Here is a 20,868-nt window from a genome sequence, read left to right on the forward strand (position 1 = left end):
CTAACCTTAGATAATACTTTTACCTACACACAAAATAAATTGAAAATGGAAATGGGGAATATGTCCAAAAGACAACAACCTGACCATAGAACAGACAACAGCGAAAGGCAACCAATAGGTCGTCAACGCAGTAAGAAAATCCCGCACCTCGAGGTGGTCCTCAACTGAACCCTGAAAAAAATGTGTACTAGTTCAGTGAAAATGGACTGACACTAAACTCCAAAACATATTCATCAACTAAAATTAAAACACATAACAAATTAATTAAGGTCAGAGGATACTGACTTGGGACAGGCACACAATTGTGGCGGGGTTAAACATGTTTTGTGAGCTCTCAACCCTCCCCTATACATCTAGTCAAAGAAAAATAAAGAAACACAAAGCAATACGCATTTTGATGTATTTTTAATCTAGCATCAGAATTTCTGTTAGGTTTCAAAAAGTATTTTTTATGGATTTCGAAAATTCTTCATGGTATTGTGGTTTTTTTTTCTGTATCCAAGATGCTATCTTAATTCTTTTACCGTACACGTCTTTCTAATTTATCAAACCATTTTTCTGTTGTAACACTAATTGTCTTCTGCTTTTTTTCAAAGATTTTTTTTTTCAACTTAGAATAACTTTTGTATCCTTCAAACGCCATTTTATTTTTATAAAAGAAGTTTCTGTCTGTTCTTTATTACACAATTTCTAAGATTTTGATTATCTAATTTGAATGTTTCTTAGACAACTATTGTATTCCATTTATAATTTTGTTTTAAATTTGGATGATTTGGTCTTATTGCATTTCCCAAATTAATCAATTTACTCAATACTTTCAATACTCTCCGGTTTTTTAAAAATAATTAATTTTATAACTTTTAGATGAAAAGGCTTAGTAAATTACAAATGATGGCATAACTCGCACAGGTCCTTTTCAGTCAGATGACATAAAAGCTACAGAAAGGTTTGACATTGTTTTGGGGAATTCAAGTTCAATCTAAAACGAATGGATTGATCAATGTGAACCAGTAGAAATAGCCAAAGCGTTAAACTGCATTCTCAGCCATCCAGTCTCCAATACAGATTTTCAAGACCATATTAACCAATAAACTTGTTGTTTAATCCGTGATACGATTAAATACAAATATTATAATATCTTTATGAAGCACTCTAGTCTATAATTATTTTCTCACACATTATTTCCGTTAATTTTGTTTCCTTATTGATGCAGGATGGATTGGCGACGTGTTCTGTCGTTCTACTTACCACTCGCATTTATTAGGAGTAATTCTGAAGCCAGAATTTGTATTAAACAAATTAGGTATTTTATTTTCATTCATTTACATTATAATAAATCGGTTTTAAAGAATCATTAACGAATTCCGGAAATACTGAAATAAAACTAAGAATATAACAGTTCCTAATACTTTATTGAATTTTATGAACAAAGAGGTTAAACGCAGCAAATTATGTGCGAAATTCGTAAGCTATTCAAATCAAAATTTTCCGCACGGTTAACACTTGAACAATCCGTTGAAAATGATAGACAAACACTGTTTATTATCTACATTTTTACTTTCATAGCATCGTCAAGAATTAAAAAACCCTTTTAAATATAAATGTAATGTAATTATTAAAAAAAAATTATGGTATTATTGGAAACGTTACTTAGATCGTTCTTCTGGTTCTTTTTCTATCATTTAGGAAAAACTAATTCAATGGCAATGCCTATTAAGAATTCTTTTGATATAAAACAATTCTGAAAATAAGCTTTTAAAGCAGAGAAATCGGCCTTCTAAAATTTCTCTAAATTTGTGTCCGCCATATTGGGATGATCGTAACCGGTGTTAGATGACTGTTTCATAGTGTGGACTTCTAGTTTAGAAAAATTAAATGAATTAAGAAATTTAATCAATGAAATCAACAAAGTATTCAGTTCACCAGAGGGTCCAAAAAAAATTTGGTTTGATTAAAAAAATAATTAATTCTTTGGTTTCTTTGAAATGCTGAATCAAAACGTGTAATTAGATTTTGGATTTTATGGGCATTTTTCAAATTGGTACACATATAGTCCAAAATTCAACATAGTTTGATTTATCAAAAAATGAATTAAAGTGGTTCGCTTATATACTGAATCTTAACATGTATCTAGATTTTTTTGTTTGGTTTATGTTTTTCAAGTTGGTCTTAAAGGGTTCAAATTAAACTTTGTTTTTGGTTCAACATCAGAACTTTTAAGTAATCATGAAAATAACAAATTTAAATTTGAAAAATAATCAGCTGAAAAACTGCCTAAAACGGTACTCTGTTCCTTAAACAGGCACAATATACCCTAAAACAAATTGTCAATTGCATATGTAATATTATGCTTAAGAGCAAGACAAGTACATGTATATCAACAAAAATCATCTTGTCTGTGATGACTGAGCTAGGCTGAGATCAAGTGATAAGATACTAAAGCGACAATTAAAAACTACAATACAATACAATATGCAAATCTGTGTACACAGACTAACCCATGACAGACAAACATAAGAAAATATCAAACTAACGAACAAATCGCATTCAACAAAGTCACTTGTTCAAATCTGAAAATTACACGAGCTTAAAAGAAAAACAAGGATTAAGTCAAGTAATTCGGCAGAGTAAACAGATAATGCTCCAGTGGTTGCGACCGCCGTGTTACTCATTATAACTTAAAAACTGCGTATCTCGCATTCTGTAATTTACATGTAATAATTATTCAATAATGAATATAACACGTCTTCTGATTGGCTGAGAGTGTTTTGTCAATCAGCTCATATAGGCATAACTTTGTCATGTGACCGTGACGTCATCAAGGTTTTTATCATTATTTACTACTTTTCAGCAGAATTGAATTATATTGAATGACTTTAATATGGTTTTCCGTCTATTCGAAATAACATAAAAGCTGTGATGCTCACTTTTAAAGTACCCGCATAAGCGTGAACAACAGTTTTGGTGTTATATTTTCATAGACAAAAACAAATATTTCAGTCATTTCCTAAATATATGAATGAATGAATGATTTATTATAGTGCAACCTATATATATACAATAGATACATATCAATACAATATTACATTACAGCCAGCCAGATAGGCTTACGATGCACTGACAAATTAAAGTTCAAAATTTGAAAAATAGATAACACATAGTTTTGGACGAATGTCTAAATTATTAGAAAATTCAACAGTTCAAGTAAAATAGTTAAATAATTTCTCTTCTGATACGATCACAGTCCAAGATAAAGTTCGCTATACTTTTGTTGTTGTTAGATAACAGTTCATTTAAGGCAGCATTTGGAGGAAGTTCATTTATGCGTAGAGGATAAGCAGGGTCTGGTGATATTGAAGTAAATAGTTTATTTCTCAAAACAGAGTAACGATCACAGTACAGGATGAAGTGTTGCTCATCTTCAATAGATCCAGTATTGCACATTTTACAAACTCGTTGTTCGATTGGAATGTTTCTATAGCGTCCTCGCTCGACTTCTAGTGGGAAAGTACCACAGCGAATTCTAGCGATTGCAGATCTTTGTGTCCTTGTTAAATGCTTTTGTACGTATGGCTCGGCAAAAAAATCGGTTTTTAAATGTTTATATGTCCTCAACTTTGGCATACTGTTTATTTCGTTAAACCACTTGTCTTTGAAGTCTGCTACAAGTTTACTTTTTACAGAGTCGAGTATGAATCTTGTTGAGATAGCGGAGTCGTTTTCAGTTAGGTGTGAAAGATTGCATCTGTCCAGAAGAGTTTTTGCGCTGTTAAACCATGTGTTTCGGTAACGTCTCGACATTTCACGATCCCAAACAAACACTTTTCGGCAAATCCTATGACCAGGCATGTTCATAAGACGACTCCATAGGCGGACAACGTTACATTGATTGTGAATGAAAACTGGATGCCATCCCATGTCTGCTAATATTGCTGGAATTGGTGTTGTTTTGCCGACGCCAAGAAAAGTTCTGATTGCTCTATAATGTAAGCGTTCGATATTGTCATATTGCTTTGCTCCCCATACACCGGATGCATAGTCAAGTACAGGAATAACAGTGTTTTCATAAATTTTCGTGAATATGTCGTAGTCCATATAACCCATATTAAAGAATTTAGATATCAAAGATCCCAATGATCTACTACCTGCACTAACGAGTTCACTGACAGAGACATTATAATCAATATGCTCGGATAATGTGAGTCCCAAGTAACGATATTTATTTACAAATGCAACTATGTTGTCCCCTAGTCGAAACGTAAATTGAGTTCTGTCCTTTGTAGTCTTTCGAATATGCATAATTTTTGTCTTTTCTGTGTTAACGTTCATTAATTGTGTCTTTGTCAAATCGTTTAGAGCATTGAGCTGATTTTGTAGTCCGTCAACAGTTCCCGAAATAAGAACTAGATCGTCAGCGTATAGCAAGCAGCTGATCATATCGTCACCGATTAATGCGCCACAAGAGAGTCCGTTAATGAGTGGTACCAATTCATCAATAAACAATGCAAAAAGTGTGGGCGCGAGATTATCCCCTTGACGGACACCGGAATCAACGGAAAACCATTCAGTAAACATCGTAGGCGATAATCGCACTGCACTTTGTAGCTTTGAGTAGAGACACCTAATTACTTTGTACATATTTCCATACACACCCACGGCTAAAAGTTTATTCCAGAGTATAGTATGATTCACGGAATCAAACGCCTTGCTGAAGTCAACAAAGCACAAAAAAGTGTCTATGTTCTGCAGTTTCCTGTTTCTCAATATTGTACACAGTGAAAAGATATGGTCCAGACATGATCTAAGCCGCCTAAATTAGCGCACGTTTCGTTTCATCAAGAGAAATAGGTTCGTTCAATTCAGATGTTCTCGTGTTGTCAGCATATGTTTGATTAACAGGGAGGTTTTCATATTCACGCTCTAGTTGTGAATTAAGGTTTTGCAGTTGCTCAATAAATTCAGAATCAACTTTTGTATTGTCACTTGAGAACAGTTTGGAATACTCCTCTTTCCATCGTTGTAAAATTTCAGAGGGATCATGAGACACTGACCCATCGTCCATGTTGACACTATCAATGTTTGTCGATTTTTTTCCTGGACCTAGTTTATTGATTTCACGCCAAAATTCTTTTGGATTGCTCTGATTGATTGATTTTATTCGATTTAGTCTTTGAGCTGTATATTTCCGTTCTTCTTGTCGTAAACGTTTGTCAAATTGTCTACGCTTTATTTTAAATATCTCCCTGCGTTTTGTTTTTGTTCGACGGTCACCCTGATAACTCAAATAGTCCTTTTCGGCAATATTTACCTCACGTAGTAGATTTCGTAATTCGTTGTTCCAGTACGGTTTTGTGTTACAGCGTTTACGTTTGTGTGTGCTTTGTCCATAATCTTTGTAGTCAAGAACATTGTCCATTTCGTCATGAATTGCATTCAGTAGCGTTTCATAGATTGAGTTAATCCTTTGTTCAATGTTATGACGATCGAGTAGTGAATCGACAACTTTGTCTAAACAGCGCACACATCGTTCGCTCTTGAATATATCATTTGGTATCTTTGTGACGTCATATTTTCGCCTCACAGATTGTACACAGTTGTTTTCATAAATTGGCGTTTTCGCTACCTGTGGACTTGAATAATTTCGATACTCCGAATAATCGAATGAACACTGTAATACTGAGTGATCTGGGACTCTTGAGTTGGGATGTACTTCAATGTTGTGATCGATCAGCAAGTCTGACACAAGTTTTACCTCGAAATCGTAAAATTTTGTGAACGAAGCATGCGGAGTAATCATGTAGTCAACGACAGATTTACCAATAGGCGAAACGTACGTAAAATTGTCTTTTGTACTGTCTCCTCTTCCGTTTAACAGAGAGCAGTTTGAGTCGTTCAAAAACTCCAACAGAAATACACCAAACGCATTTTTTACAGAATCAATATAGCATCGATCTGGTAAAGTACAGATAGAGTCAGTCCGATCTTGCGAGTTTCCTATGCGCCCATTAAAGTCACCACAAATTAGGACTGGATTACAGCTACTATAAAGATACACTTGCGATAGAAGATGGTCGTAAAATTCCTGAGCAACGTTGCCCCTACTTGACCGTTCCGGTTGCAGGTAACACACACACAGATAAAGCATAAAGTTTTGGTCATGTTTACATTTCAAATTAATCCAAAGAATATCATCTCTACTATTGTCAAGAATATCGACGTCAAAGTTGTCAAGTATACAGTTCTTAATCAAAAATCCTATTCCACCACTACCCCTCCACGCTTTGTTCGAAAGAATTCGCCTATTACAACCTATCCACTTATAACCATCTAGTTCGATAGCTTCATTGTCTTTCAGATGGGTCTCAGAAATACCATACACATCACAATTCAAAGAAGTTAAAATGTTTTCCCTTAAAAGTCTGCCATTGTCATTTTGTCGTTTAACGTACCAGCCGTTGCAGTTCCAACTACCAATTGTCAGTTTTGCATCGGTCTTATTTGACTGGCATGCATATTATTCTGATTTTTCAACAACACGACCACCCCGGAATTCCAAATTTGGAATCGATTTAATGATTCGCCGAAGGTTCGCCTCTTGCATTCGTTCATGACGTGAACGGTCCGTTTCAATGTATAAGGTTTTGTAATCTTCCGTATCTTTTAGCTTCCGTTTGTTCCGAAGAACATCGATGCGTTCTTTTCCTTCAGAGAAAGTTACGAGAACGGTTTTTGATTGATTAGAATTGTTAGTTGTACCGTTATTTTTACCTCCGATCTTCTGAACATCAACCACGTTAAAGTCTAGTCCTATGGCATTTAAAACACCGTTAACATACGCCTTAAGGCTTTCCATGTCCGAAGTATCATGGGTGATATTTTTAAATACCAATTTGTGTTGTGAGCTGTTTTCGTTAATTGCCGATTGTGTGGTGTTTTTAACATGTAAATCTGATTCATATTTTAACATTTTATTTTCCAATGTTCTGATCTTATTATCAACATTAGCAAATTCCATTGACATTTCATCTTTCAAAGATTGTATACCTTTGCTTATCTCATGTGTGAATTTTGTTTCCATGTTCGTCATTCTTTGCTCTAAAGATGTTCTTAAGGGCATACGATACAGTTACAGGGAAGGTAATGACGTTGCTAAAGTAATTTGTTATTTTCGCGACGTCAAACTGTGACATATCGGGAAAAGATGCATTTTTCGACTGATTTTTATCATTCAAACTGGTTTAATTTGAAAACGAGTTCATGGACCCCTATTTTTCAAAACGGCATTTGGTTTCATTTTGCAGGGAGATTATGTGACCCAAATTTTATAAACCTGTAAATAGAGGATTTTCTTTAATTGTAATAAACATGCAGTAAAAAAATACGTTTTTTCCTCAATTCATGAACATTTGATAAATATGAGTTATTTCTGAACAAAAAATTGCATATTTTTTTAAGATATTTATAAAATATAGAAATTCCCGATTATTTAACAAAAAACAATTTGTTTTTATCTTTTATAACAAAAAAGTTATGTCTTTCTTTCGAAAAAGAAATTACGGCCACAAATTTGAATTTTGAGCAAATATACCAAATTTCGACCTCATTTTACTCAAAAAGTAGCACATGAAGGTATATTTTTTATTACATATTTGATTTAATCAGGTAAAAAATAGCCTATATGCAAATTTTCATGAACTTGTAAATATAGAATCAAAACTGTATCGTATGCCCTTAAAGAGTCTTGGTTCTGTTTAATACTCATCATTAATTTATATAAATCATTCGTTGATACATTTTGGTCTGAGTTTGGTTCGGACATTATTGACTGAGAAGGTTGGATAGGAACAGAGTACGATTTTGTGTTCAATCTTTTGGGCGAAGGACGGACAAAATCACAATCAGAGTCGGAGGAACTTTGCCTTGGTCTTCGTGGAGGATATCTTGACATAGAGTGTTATGGGTTTTTGGTGTATGTATACTTTCCCTTATAACTGTTTATCACAATATTCTGGTTTTTAACTGATTAGCACATCCAGATCAGAAGATTTTTCCAATAATCTATCACAGTTCTTTCAGTGAAAAATTCAAACGTCCATCTTGTTTAAACGTCACATGACATATCTCATATATATGTTAGATTTTGAATCATCCAGGACTTCTTCAAATACATGTAATTAATGGGAAAAATATATTTGCACTTTTAGAAGAGGCGGCTGTGAAAAAAAAAACAATTATCGCATGTCTAACGAGCCTAATGAAAACAAAGTATTACTAAATGGAAACAATTCAAATAACAAAACTTTTGAAATATTTCAAACGATTTTGAAATAGACAAAACAGTCAATATAATGATATCTATATATATACCAATTCATGAGTTAAAACTTTCATACATCAGTTGTGTTAGACCTGATTCTAGTTGTTTGCATAAAACTATTTTTTTCATATTTTTATGTGTTACTTGTAGGATAGCATCAAAGACACGGACATTATATTATTGTTGCTCGCACTACGTCATTCAGAATGGAAAATGTAAAGGTTTGTGCTCCAGATCATTCACAAACATGCATTTTAATTTCCCCTGTATTTACTAGATATGAACGAATGACATAACTACAACCTTCGTATATGTACACAATTTAATTTTAATATAAGTTAATATATATAGATTAAATACAAAATTAACTAGCTTGTCAAGTACGCTGGACGCCGGACGTTTCTCAAACATTCGTATTACGGCTGTATATAAAAACAGTTTTATTTTCATTGAAAAAATGCCTTCTATTTATCTTACAAATTGTAACACTAGAAACTTATATATACGTCAACGTGCAATCAGCATCAACGGTAGAAAATAAAAAATTCTGTCATGAATTTAGGGTTAAACTGCCCTCCAAATTTATATTTTGTGTGACTGGTTTGCTGTCTCATAGTAAACAAAATGCATCAGGTAACAATAAATATATAGAAACTAGAAACCAATATCAGTGCCGAGGGCCAAACGTCCCGAGGGCTGATATTGGTCGAGTGGTGATACAGCATTCGATACGGATTTTGCCATGTATTATTCTGTTTATCACATATTTTAACAGAATCAGATTCGTGGAATATCCGTTTTTTTTTACATCGTCAGAAATATAAGCAAGAAAAGGAAATTAAAAATTCTTTATTTGTTGAATATCCACATCTTAATGTCTCCTATAAACCTTATTACATTCTTAATATACTTTCGAGACCATGTTTTAAATAATTCACTGAATAAATAAACGACACTGTCCTATGTCATGGATCAAATGTTGACGTAGTTCGATTTATGACGTCACTCCAGGTATGTGATACAGACTTGAAAAAAGTACCTTTATTAATTACCAAATTGCTGTATATGTATATTGTACGTGATAAATGTAAATATCATATAGAACGATACATGCCATAAATTGCATAATCTTCAGGTGTGATTTTCAATGCCTAATGTTTTGTGTCACGTATATTGCAAATATTGTGCAGTCAAGAAATACGTGTATAGTGTGATTTAATCCTGTATCATTTAGTAAACTAAGATGCAATTGCTGGTGGACTATTAGTCCCCGAGGGTATCACCAGCCCAGTAGCCAGTACTTCGGTACTGGCATGAAATACGGATTTTTTGTGTTATTTAAATTTGCTGTTACAAAGTATTATAAATTATTATAAATTAAGGAATGTATCTCCCTCGTGCAAAGCTCTGATTCCTTTCACGGATTTGGCTATACTTTTTGGACCTTTTGGATTATAGCTCTTCATCTTTTATATAAGCTTTGGATTTCAAATATTTTGGCCACGAGCATCACTGAAGAGACATGTATTGTCGAAATGCGCATCTGGTGCAAGAAAATTGGTACCGTTAATTTTATTAACATACATGTATACATACCATACTGCAGGAAAAAGGTACATAACTAACTGTAATACGTATACAAGGATATCCGTCGTCGTGACAGCAACCAAACGACAGAAGAGATTCGAAACATACAACTTATTTCGACAATAAACAGTTTATATACAACATGCTAAGCTCTAAATTGTCACAGAACTATATACGTTTGAATAGACTCAACAAAAGTAATCGAGAAAACATATATAAAAGATACAAATACCTACTTTTATCGTAACACTGACAGCTGAGTTATGAACTTCGACTTTCATTGAAATCCTAGCAATTGTATATATTGTTTCTTAAATTAAAAAATAGATATTTGGTATGATTGTCAATGAGATAACTATCCATTAAAGTTCAAGTGAAGTGGATGTGGATGGAAAGGTTAGCATCTCTTAACTACAGACTCTCAAGAGCCTGTGTTTCTCACCTAACTCTACTTGGGTTTTTGAAATCATCTAAAAAAAAGATAACATTCATAACGAATACTTCAATAAAGTTTGAGGTCAAATTTGGTTTATTATTGCATTCCAATCTGTGGTTCTCTAAAAGAAGACATTTGTATGTATTTCTCATAGGGTCCTATGTAAAACTAAGTCCCATGCTGACAGCCATCTTGGGTGATAGATCGGCTACAAAGTAATAACACTTGATCAGCACCTCATAAGGAACATTTATGCTATGTTTGGTTTCATTCCAATAAGTGGTTCTCTAAAAGAAGACATTTGTATGTATTTATTAAAAGGTTCTATGTTAAACTAAATCCCCCTGCATGCAGCCATCTTGGATTATGGATCGGCTACAAAGTAACAACACTTGGTCGGCACCTCATAAGGAACATTAATGCTATGTTTGGTTTCAATCCATTCAGTGGTTCTCGGGCCAGGTGAGATGCACATTAGTTTATGTCACAACTTTGTCTTCAGAAGATAAAATATAGATCTATAGCGATATTTTTTGTTGAAGTCCATGCACTAAAAGACATTTCTCCAAAATCTAACCTTTTAATTCCATATTTGACTTGCATTTAGAGTAACAATTTGGAGTACAGTAAGCAATACATAATGAAACATTGACATAAACAAAGACCAAAGTCAGAGGTCATTTTCTATGGTATATTTATGTGTTTAACGTAATAATATCCAAAATCAAATGATTACAAAGGTTATGGTACTGACGAAAAATGTACGTTAGGGTCAAACGTCAAGGTCAGATGAAGATCATTGTGATATACAAAACACTTTCTTGTAGTTATACACCTGATCATCAATTATCACAAATCTGTGACAAAAGATAGAGGAGTATTCACCAGTACAATGTTGTATGAAAACAATCAGAGCAACTGAAGCATATTTGGATGTCGCTCATAGTCATAGTGCACAAGGTTCGGGGTAATAAACATGACGCACGTTAATAAGGTGCAGCACAACTTACGAGTTATTTTTTTTTTACTCACTTTGGTAATTATTGTTGCATTATTAAAGTGATTTGTTTTACTTACTAATAGTAAACTATTTGTTTACATGTCATTACGGCTATATGTCGACGGAATATGGGGAAAAAATCAAGAACTATCTAAATGAACTTTTCAACAAGATCCCCTTTTATATTTTAGAGTGTCCAGTAGGTTTTACTTCTTATGCTCTACAGGGAAAAGGGTGTAAAAAATGTCCAGAGAACCTTTTCGGATACAGATGCAATACAACATGTTACTGTAAAGATAATGAAAGGTACAATTAAAAAAGAATTAAACATGACTCAGCTTAGAAATTGGTCATTCATCAGCTATCTTTTAGTAATAAGCAATAGAATATATATGTATGCCCATTTAGCTATTTTCTTTTATGTTCTTTATCCGTTTTTTTCTGTCTATGTACGTGTTCCTGTATGCATGCATGTATGTATTATGTATGAACGTCTATAGAAATAATGAAATGTCAAATGATTGTTAATTGGACGTTTTGTCTCCGAGGGTATCACCAGCCCAGTAGTCAATACGTCGGTGTTGGCATGAATATCAATAACGTGGTCATTTTTTTTATTATAAATTTCCTGTTTACAAAACTTTGATTTTTTGAAAACCCTTAGGATTTTCTTAACCCTGGAATAGATGACTTTAGCCGTATATTGCACTTGGCACAACTTTTTGGAATTTTGGATCCTCAATGCTCTTCAACTTTGTACTTGTTTTGCTTTGATAACTACTTACACCACTGGGTCGATGCCACTGCTATTGGATGTTTCGTCCTCGATGGTATCACCAGTCCAGTAATCAACACTTCGGTGTTGACATGAATATCGATAATGTGGTTAATTTTATAAATTTCCTGTATACAAAACTTTTTCTAAAAACTAAGGATTTTTTATCCCAGGTATAGATTACCTTAGCTGTATTTGTTACAACGTTTTGGAATTTTGGTTAGGAGCGTCACCGATGAGTCTTATGTAGGCGAAACGCGCGTCTGACGTACTATTCCTGGTACTATTATTAGAAAAATATCCACCAGATCCAAAGCGCAAATATTTGAACAACTACAAGTATTAATCTAACGGATATCATGTAAAGAACATAAGCAGTTTTAGGAAAGCGTATTTCAAAAATATTTTTTTTTAAAAGGATCATCAGGATTTAGTGATTTACAAGTCGACAATACATATTTCGATATGCATTTGACTATGAAATTAAGTAAATACAGTTTTACCATCAGTCTTAAAAACCAAGCCATTAAGTTATTTTACGATCGACATAAATCATGACTTTTTTGTTTCATCATTTGGAAATTTTGATAATCTGAAAAAGTGTTCTAATTTCTTTAACCTCTTATGGCATTATGTGGCTTTTCTCAGAAATAATGGTGAAAGATGTCAATTTGACATTATGCATCCTGCTTTGTCATGTTCTTTATCCTTCAGCTTAGTAATTGATTTTGCTTACCACTGTCTTAAGTATCACAAATATCATGATAATCTTATATTCAATGTGGAAAAAGCGGTTGTCTGAATTTAAAAATTGATATTTTTGAAAATTGTTATTCACTGTTGACACTCTCGGGTCTCCCTGTGTCTGGCCTTCACATGCTTTCAATTTGCTTTACTTTTATTTGTGTCTGTTTTATAACTTGCATTTACAGATTTACTTAGCTCCTGTATACTCTCTGCCTTATATGTTAAATATACGATGTATTTCAGATGTGATAATGTACAAGGCTGTGTGTCTCTGTCTAGTTATCATAGCACAATTGCAGGTAAGAACGAATATTTTGTGTTTTAAACGTATTCATTTTATTTTCATTTTTTGAAATACACATACTTTATCACGAAAGAATTTTAGGAACAGTTTTCTTGTTTCTTGTCTGTGAAACAAATTCAAAAGATATTAAAAGGAATTATTCATCATAAAAGCGAAGAATTGAAAGATCTCAAAAATGTCAAAGGAACATACCACATGACGGCAGCAAGCCAATAAGTCTTTTTTTATAGACCATTCTAAGCAGAAAAAAAAGAAAGCTGGTAACAACTGAACTTTAAATTTTCGTCGGAGTTCGGTATTATTGTGATTTTACTTCTTGAATGATATAATATTTCAAGACGGGGATGTCATTCTTTCCAATGTATACAGATGGAATTTAGAGAAATCAAGATTTAAGTGAAATATCCCTTTAATGGCCAATTTTTGCAATCTATAATATTATAATTCTCTCCCATAATTACTTCCTCGGTAATTTTGAATGCTACAGAACATTATAGCTTTATTCAAATGCACTTTTACTAGTTCTCAAGGTTCAACCAATGGATTCAAAATCTGAAATATCATATATTACTTAACTGCACTATAGAGTACAAACATTTACCGGTTGGAATTCAAAACTTAAAGGTCAATTGTGAAAAATAAATACTAAATTATTTTATTGATGTTATGGTAAAGTTCACCTGAAGGAAATGAATTGACATTAAAAACACTATTTCCGTAAAATATAAAACATTGTTTGAGTTATTTGAGTGTTATAAGTAATATATGAATGTTTTCGGAAATATGCCCTTCACTGTACTTATCTAACATCATTCATCATAATGTTTCATAGTAATTTAAATATAACATGTAAAAACTATACTGTCAAGTGATTTCCTTGTGTTTTCTGCGTGTAAACCTCTCTATACTGATTCGAGTTGACATTGAAATAAATGCTAGTAAGTTGAGTGTTTCATTGCTATATAATTTTAGAAGTTTTGAAAAACAATACTGTGGAATAAAAAGTAATTTTGGTATCAAAATTCAAAATGTATTTTCTACCCCAAGCTCATTTTCGCTAGCCGATGGTTAATAGGTAATTTGTTGGTAGCGGAGAAGCCAAACACTGAAAGCGTGCTTTTTTCCAAAATTATATTATTGATCTATTCACTATTGTACATTTATATTTCATTGGCCTAGCTTTGTGCATCTGGGACAACAGTATGATATTCAGCATATGGCATGGTTCTCATGAATAACTGTGCAAAGGGAGATAAATTACAAAATTTTGATTTTTTTGAAAAACTAAGGCTTTTCTACCTCATGCATAGATTACCTTAGATGTATTTGGCAACACTTTTCGGAATTTTGGATCTCAATGCTCTTCAACTTTGTACTTTATTGGGTTTGAGTGTCATTGATGAGTCTTTTGTAGACGAAACGCAGGTCTGGCGTATATATAAAATTTAGTCCTACCTGGTATCTTTGATGAGTTTATTTTTAAAAATGTTTTCGTAACCATAATAGTCATTTGAAAAGATGGTTTGACTTTCTATTTCCATATTATATACAAACTGTGTGTATACTGATTTTTGCACTAACTGAAGAACACTTAATTGGTTGATAGCAATATTGTAAAAGCAGTAGCGGATCCAGAGAACGACGAGGTTGTTTTTGTGTGACGCCATGAAACTTTTCTCACACTCAACCATAGTACTTTGGTATGGACATCTGTAAAGTTTTAAAACTTTTAGCATTACAATTTTGATGAAGTAGGAAATCCAGTCTCCAGAATGAGGGGATAGTGTCATCTTCTCTTCACGCAACGAACCCCTGCAACAGCTCCCCGAAAAACCCATAGTTTGAATGACATAAAACGGATTGCCAATTATCTATAGACTAGTAAAAGTTAAAGCGGTTATTATATAAATAAATATAAATAAAGCTGAACACAATTATAAAGTCCCTGTCGTGAAAGTAAAACGTAGGTTTTTCTTTTTATCATCATTTTATCATTTTTTTTTATATTTTATGCAGCAAATATGATAACTCACGATAGGAAAGAGACAAATTCAGATACAGGTTAGTGTGTTCTTCTTGGAGTTTAATATTTTTGATACTTTACTTTTTGCACCCGGTAGTAAGAAAGAATTTCAAATTCTTTTTGAAATTTTTTTTTTAATTTAGATAATGATCTAGATAGCAGGTACAATAATCGAACAGTATAATTATTCCTTAATAATTCGTCTTTTTTTTTTTAACAAAAAAACGTTGTCACTGAACTAGTTTATATATTTGTGCTGAAGGACGTCTTCGGCTGCGGAAATTTCTCGCTGCATTGAAGACCTGTTGATGACCTTCTACTATTGTCTGTTCTATGATCGGGTTGTTGTCTCTTTGGCACATTCCCCATTTCCATTCTCAATTTTATTTTCCAATCTGACATCGGCATGTTGATGCCAAGAACATCGTCAATGTTAGCTTTTATTATATCTTAATTTTCTATTTTCTGTCAATTCAAATACCTTTGTTTGGAAAACGAAACTCTTGAAGTTTTCATAATTTTGTAAAAATCATGACGACCTTTTCAGTCTCCGTCTTTAGCCAATCAGGTAAGTTTAAAAAAAAACTATACTACATTTGGGATAATTTTGATAGAGCACAACACATTAAATAAATACTTGTACCAGTTGATTTTAGTTACAGAGAACGCATATTGAACTCTAGGTGATTTAAGCGGTTTGTTCAACATGCAAATGCGAGATTTAAATATGATTTTGCCGGTATCGGCGATATCAGTCGTCAATAATTATCAAAATTCATGATAAGGCTACATAGGCGAGATATTTATATTTCAACTTTTATTAATGTCTTTTGACGTGTTGTTTCATTGAAGCGTATACATATAACATGACAAATCATTATTCATAAGCAGTCACTAAATTCATATACATTTGTCCAAACATTTCTTTTTAGGATTTCAGAAAAAAGAAAGATTTATTTATATAGGAAGTTCCGGTCTTCTTGCAATTTTTGTTTTCATTTTGATAACATACATCTGTTACAAAAAGTTAAGAAAAAAGCCAGCAGTAGACAATGCAAAATCAAAAGACGGCGACCAGGACAGTCGTCTGGAAAAGGATCTTGTGCAATGCATAAAAGATCAAAAGAACACGGATGAAAATGATTATGAAGACATTGATGACAGTTTGTTATGCGACATACAATTTTCTACAAATGAAGAAAATAATTTTTATTCTGTCACGGATGAAGACAACAGTACCTCAATCAAAAGTGATGGCAACGATGGCTACCTGAATCCGTATCAACCAATCATATCAACTGAGGTAGATGTTCATCATTATGAATCAACAAAGGACAGTTCAACTACCTCTGATGAAAATCAAAGATTTTCAGGGTATCTTCATCCGTATCAAGCACTGGTTATGAACTCATCTGAAGCTAAAAACGATTATACTGAAATAGAACCGGAACTCAGCAAAGAAGGAGAACACCAAAACCTTGATAAATGAGATGACTATAGACTAGTCTTGTTTTTTTTTTTATTACTGATGATTTTATCCACGATTACGTGTACAGAAAAAGTAGTTAACTACGAGAAGTTTGTATAGTCATATGTTGCTTTTCATAAAATAAAATCAAGTGTTTTGATCATACTTATTTTCATATCGAGGTCGTACGGTTAACCTTAGCCGTATTTGGCACAACTTTCTGGAATTTTGGGTCCTCAATGCTCTTCAACTTTGTATTTATTTGGCTTTTTAACCATTTTGATCTGAGTGTCATTGATGAGTCTTATGTAGACGAAACGAGCGTCTGGCGTATAAAATTATAATCCAGCTATATCAAATCAAAAAGTAAAATCGCAAAAATACTGAACTCAGAGGAAACTTAATAAGGAAAGTCCATAATCACATGCCAAAATTAAATAACAAAACGCATCAAAAACGAATAGACAAGAACTGTCATATTCCTGACTGGGTACTGGCATTTTCAAATGTAGAAAATTATCCATACTCAACTCCGGTCACTTTCCTACATGTACAAACATTTATAAACTGAGCAATTTATTCGTCTGCATGTTTATTGTCGTTGTGTTGAAATGTGAGATCAAAAACACCAAATAAAGAAATACGATATTGAGATGATTGCATAGTTTAAAGCCGCTGAAAGCCGGAGAAGGTCCTTGAAATAATTCTTTTTTAGCTCACCTGACCTAAAGCGCCAAGTGAGCTTTTCCGTCGTTCGTCGTCGTTAACTTTTACAAAAATCTCCTCTGAAACTACTGGGCCAAATTTAACAAAACTTGGCAACAAACAGGATTTGGGTATTTATAATGTGTGCGGTGACACGGCCAACCAACCAAGATGGCCGCCATGGCTAAAAATAGAACAAAGGGGTAAAATGCAGTTTTATGGCTCAAACCTCAAAAACCAAAGCATTTACAGCAAATCTGACATGAGGGTGAAATTTTTTATCAGGTCAAGATCTATCTGCCCTGAAATTTTCAGATGAATCGGACAACCCGTTGTTTGGTTGCTGCCCCTGAATTGGTAATTTTAAGGAAATTTTGCTGTTTTTGGTTATTATCTTGAATATCATGATAGATAGAGATAAACTGTAAACTGCAATAATGTTAACCAAAGTAAGATTTACAGATAAGTCAACATAATCAAAATCATCAGTTGACCCTTTTAGGAGTTATTGCCCTTTATAGTCAATTTTTAACCATTTTTTCGTAAATCTTATTCATCTTTTAGAAAAATATTCTCCTCTGCAACTACTGGGCCAAATAGACCAAACTTGGCCACAATCATCATTGGGTATCTAGTTTAAAAAATGTGTGCGGTGACACGGCCAACCAACCAAGATGGCCTCGATAGCTAGAAATCAATTGGGGGTAAAATGCAGTTTTTGGCTTATAACCAAAGCATTTAGAGCAAATCTGACAGGAGGTGTTATTGTTTATCAGGTCAAGATCTATCTGCCCTGGAATTTTCAGATGAATCTGATAACTGATTGTTAGGTTGCTGCCCCTGAATTAGTAATTTAAAGGAAATTTTGCCGTTTTAGGTTATTATCTTGAATATTATTATAGATAGAAATAAACTGTAAACAGCAATAATGTACAGCAAAGTAAGACCAACAAATAAGTCAAATGACCAAAACGGTCAATTGAGTCACTAAGGAGTTGTTGCCCTCTATAGTAATTTTTTAACAATTTTCATAAAGTTTATAAATTTTCACTAACAATTTCCACTGAAATTACTAGGTAAAGTTCATTATAGATAGATATAATTGTAAGCAGCAAGAATGTTTAGTATTTTGATCTGAGCGTCACTGATGAGTCTTATGGAGACGAAACGCGCGTCTGGCGTATAAAATTATAATCCTGGTACTTTTGATAACTATTTACACCACTGGGTCGATGCCACTGCTGGTGGACGTTTCGTCCCCAAGTCACCAGCCCAGTAGTCAGCACTTCGGTGTTGACATGAATATCAATTATGGTCATTTTAATAAATTTTCTATTTACAAAACTATGAATTTTTCGAAAAACTAAGGATTTTCTTACCCCCGGAGTAGATTACCTTAGCCATATTTGGCACATTTTGGATCCTCAATGCTCTTCAACTTTGTATTTATTTGGCTTTTTAACTATTTTGTTCTGAGCGTCACTGATGAGTCTTATGGAGACGAAACGCGCGTCTGGCGTATAAAATTATTACTATTTAGTAATTCTTTGTTTTATATTCACATAGACCAAGGTGAGCGACATAGGCTCTTTAGAGCGTCTAGTTTATTTTATAGCTGCAGATTTTTTTTCCCGTTATTGTTTAATTCCTTTGTCAATGAAATTGACATGAAATTGATAACGTCGTCATAGGTAAAAAAGCGATAAACAGATTATCATTGGTTATCTTAACTCGATTGCTTTTCTCACTTTCGCCGTAGCGAGAGAAAAAAATCTCGTTGAGAGGACCAACGATAATTCTATAAATATTGATATACTTTACAACGCATTACTCTTTACTGCTTGCGTATTGCAAGTTTTTACTGTGTACTGACAAGCTTGAAAAAGACGAAATCCATCCTCGCAACAGCAGAGCTATGCTAAAAGGGAATTCTGTCACACTATCAGGCTGTTAGGTCCAACTAACGGATGCATTGGACTATTGGACTAACAGACTAACATATTATCAAACCATTATACTACTGGAATGTTTTAATTTTAGAGTGTCAGTTAAGATATTCATCATTCATTATAAATTTTATGACGATAGCTAGATAATGAACTTATGCCATGGGAAATGAAAATTTAATAATATCAATAGTAACATTTCATCCTGGTACAATACATTTTACGGTATATATATACTACTATAAATGTTAAGCATTACAAGTGTCTTGCTTGCCATTTTCTTAGGGAATTTCCGTTTAAAAATTTTCCTCGGAAGTCGATAATTTTGATACCCTAAGTACCTGATCCCCTAAGTAGAATTATAAGTATTTTACACAAATAAATGTACACAATGATTGCATTGTAGAATTTTTTTTTGTTAAAGTTTAAAACAGCACAATTTAAAAACGAAAATTATGTTTTCAATTTAATTCATCGAAAAATCTTTTTATTCAATTATGAGCTTATCATTTTTATAAATTTATAAACATCTTTTATTTGCTTGTGTTTTGTTATTATGAGCCATAAATTGTATAGGACGGCTAAAAATGTGGCCAGTATTAAAAAGTTTAGTAAGAATGATTTATCATGTCGGATGTTACAAGCATGAATGCATACGAGTTGGTATGATAAATTTGAGAATGGTAATAGGGAATGTGTCGAAAATACAACAACTCTCTCAAAAAACAGATAAAAGCAAAGGGACACCAAGAGTCTTCAACACAGCAAGAAATTCCCGAAACCGTAGCGGAGCTCTAGCTAGCATAGAAAAAGGGTACTAGATCAGTCAAAATGGAAATAAAAAATCCTCCGTAACATAGAAATGAACTAGAAATAAAAAAAATCATACAAGACTAACAAAGGATACTGACTCTGGAGAGGCAAGAAAATGTCGCAGACTTGACGAAAATTATTCTTTACAATGTGGTTCTTTTCAAGGAGAGATTGTCTGTCAGATTAATCATCTTTTGGGGATTATGATTTTTCAACGTTTTTCAACTGATATACGGATATTTCCTTCGAACTGCTTTAATTCATGGCCGCTAATTAGTCTTACGAAACGCTTACTCGGTATATGTTTGTAACCCGGATTTGTTGTCTCTCAATCAATTAATGACTTTTGAACAGCGGTATACTACTGTTGCCGTTATTTACTAGGCGTGCTAATTAACAAGCTTGATAACTTCTTGTCAATTAAAGGTAAGACTATACCACCAAGGGTTCAAAAGAGACAAACTTATTGAATACTGTGGTCAAAACTAAATCCAAACTAAGCACAAAAATGTACTAAAAAGTACTTTGATCAGTACGAATACATGCCCCATCCCCCTTTTGACTAACACCTTCATCGTTCTGCAATTTCTGAGTTTTTGTATAATGAAACCAAAGAAGTTAACGTTTGTTTAGTCTTAAACTTAGTGACTTGGTATAATATTTCTATGTTTTTGTTTAAAAAAGTAATCACGGAAGTTTTTGGCATCATGTTTGTATTTGGTTGTTGGTTTTAAAGGTCAGTGATAC

This window comes from Mytilus trossulus, chromosome 14 (assembly GCF_036588685.1).
Source record: "Mytilus trossulus isolate FHL-02 chromosome 14, PNRI_Mtr1.1.1.hap1, whole genome shotgun sequence".
NCBI lineage: Eukaryota > Metazoa > Mollusca > Bivalvia > Mytilida > Mytilidae > Mytilus > Mytilus trossulus.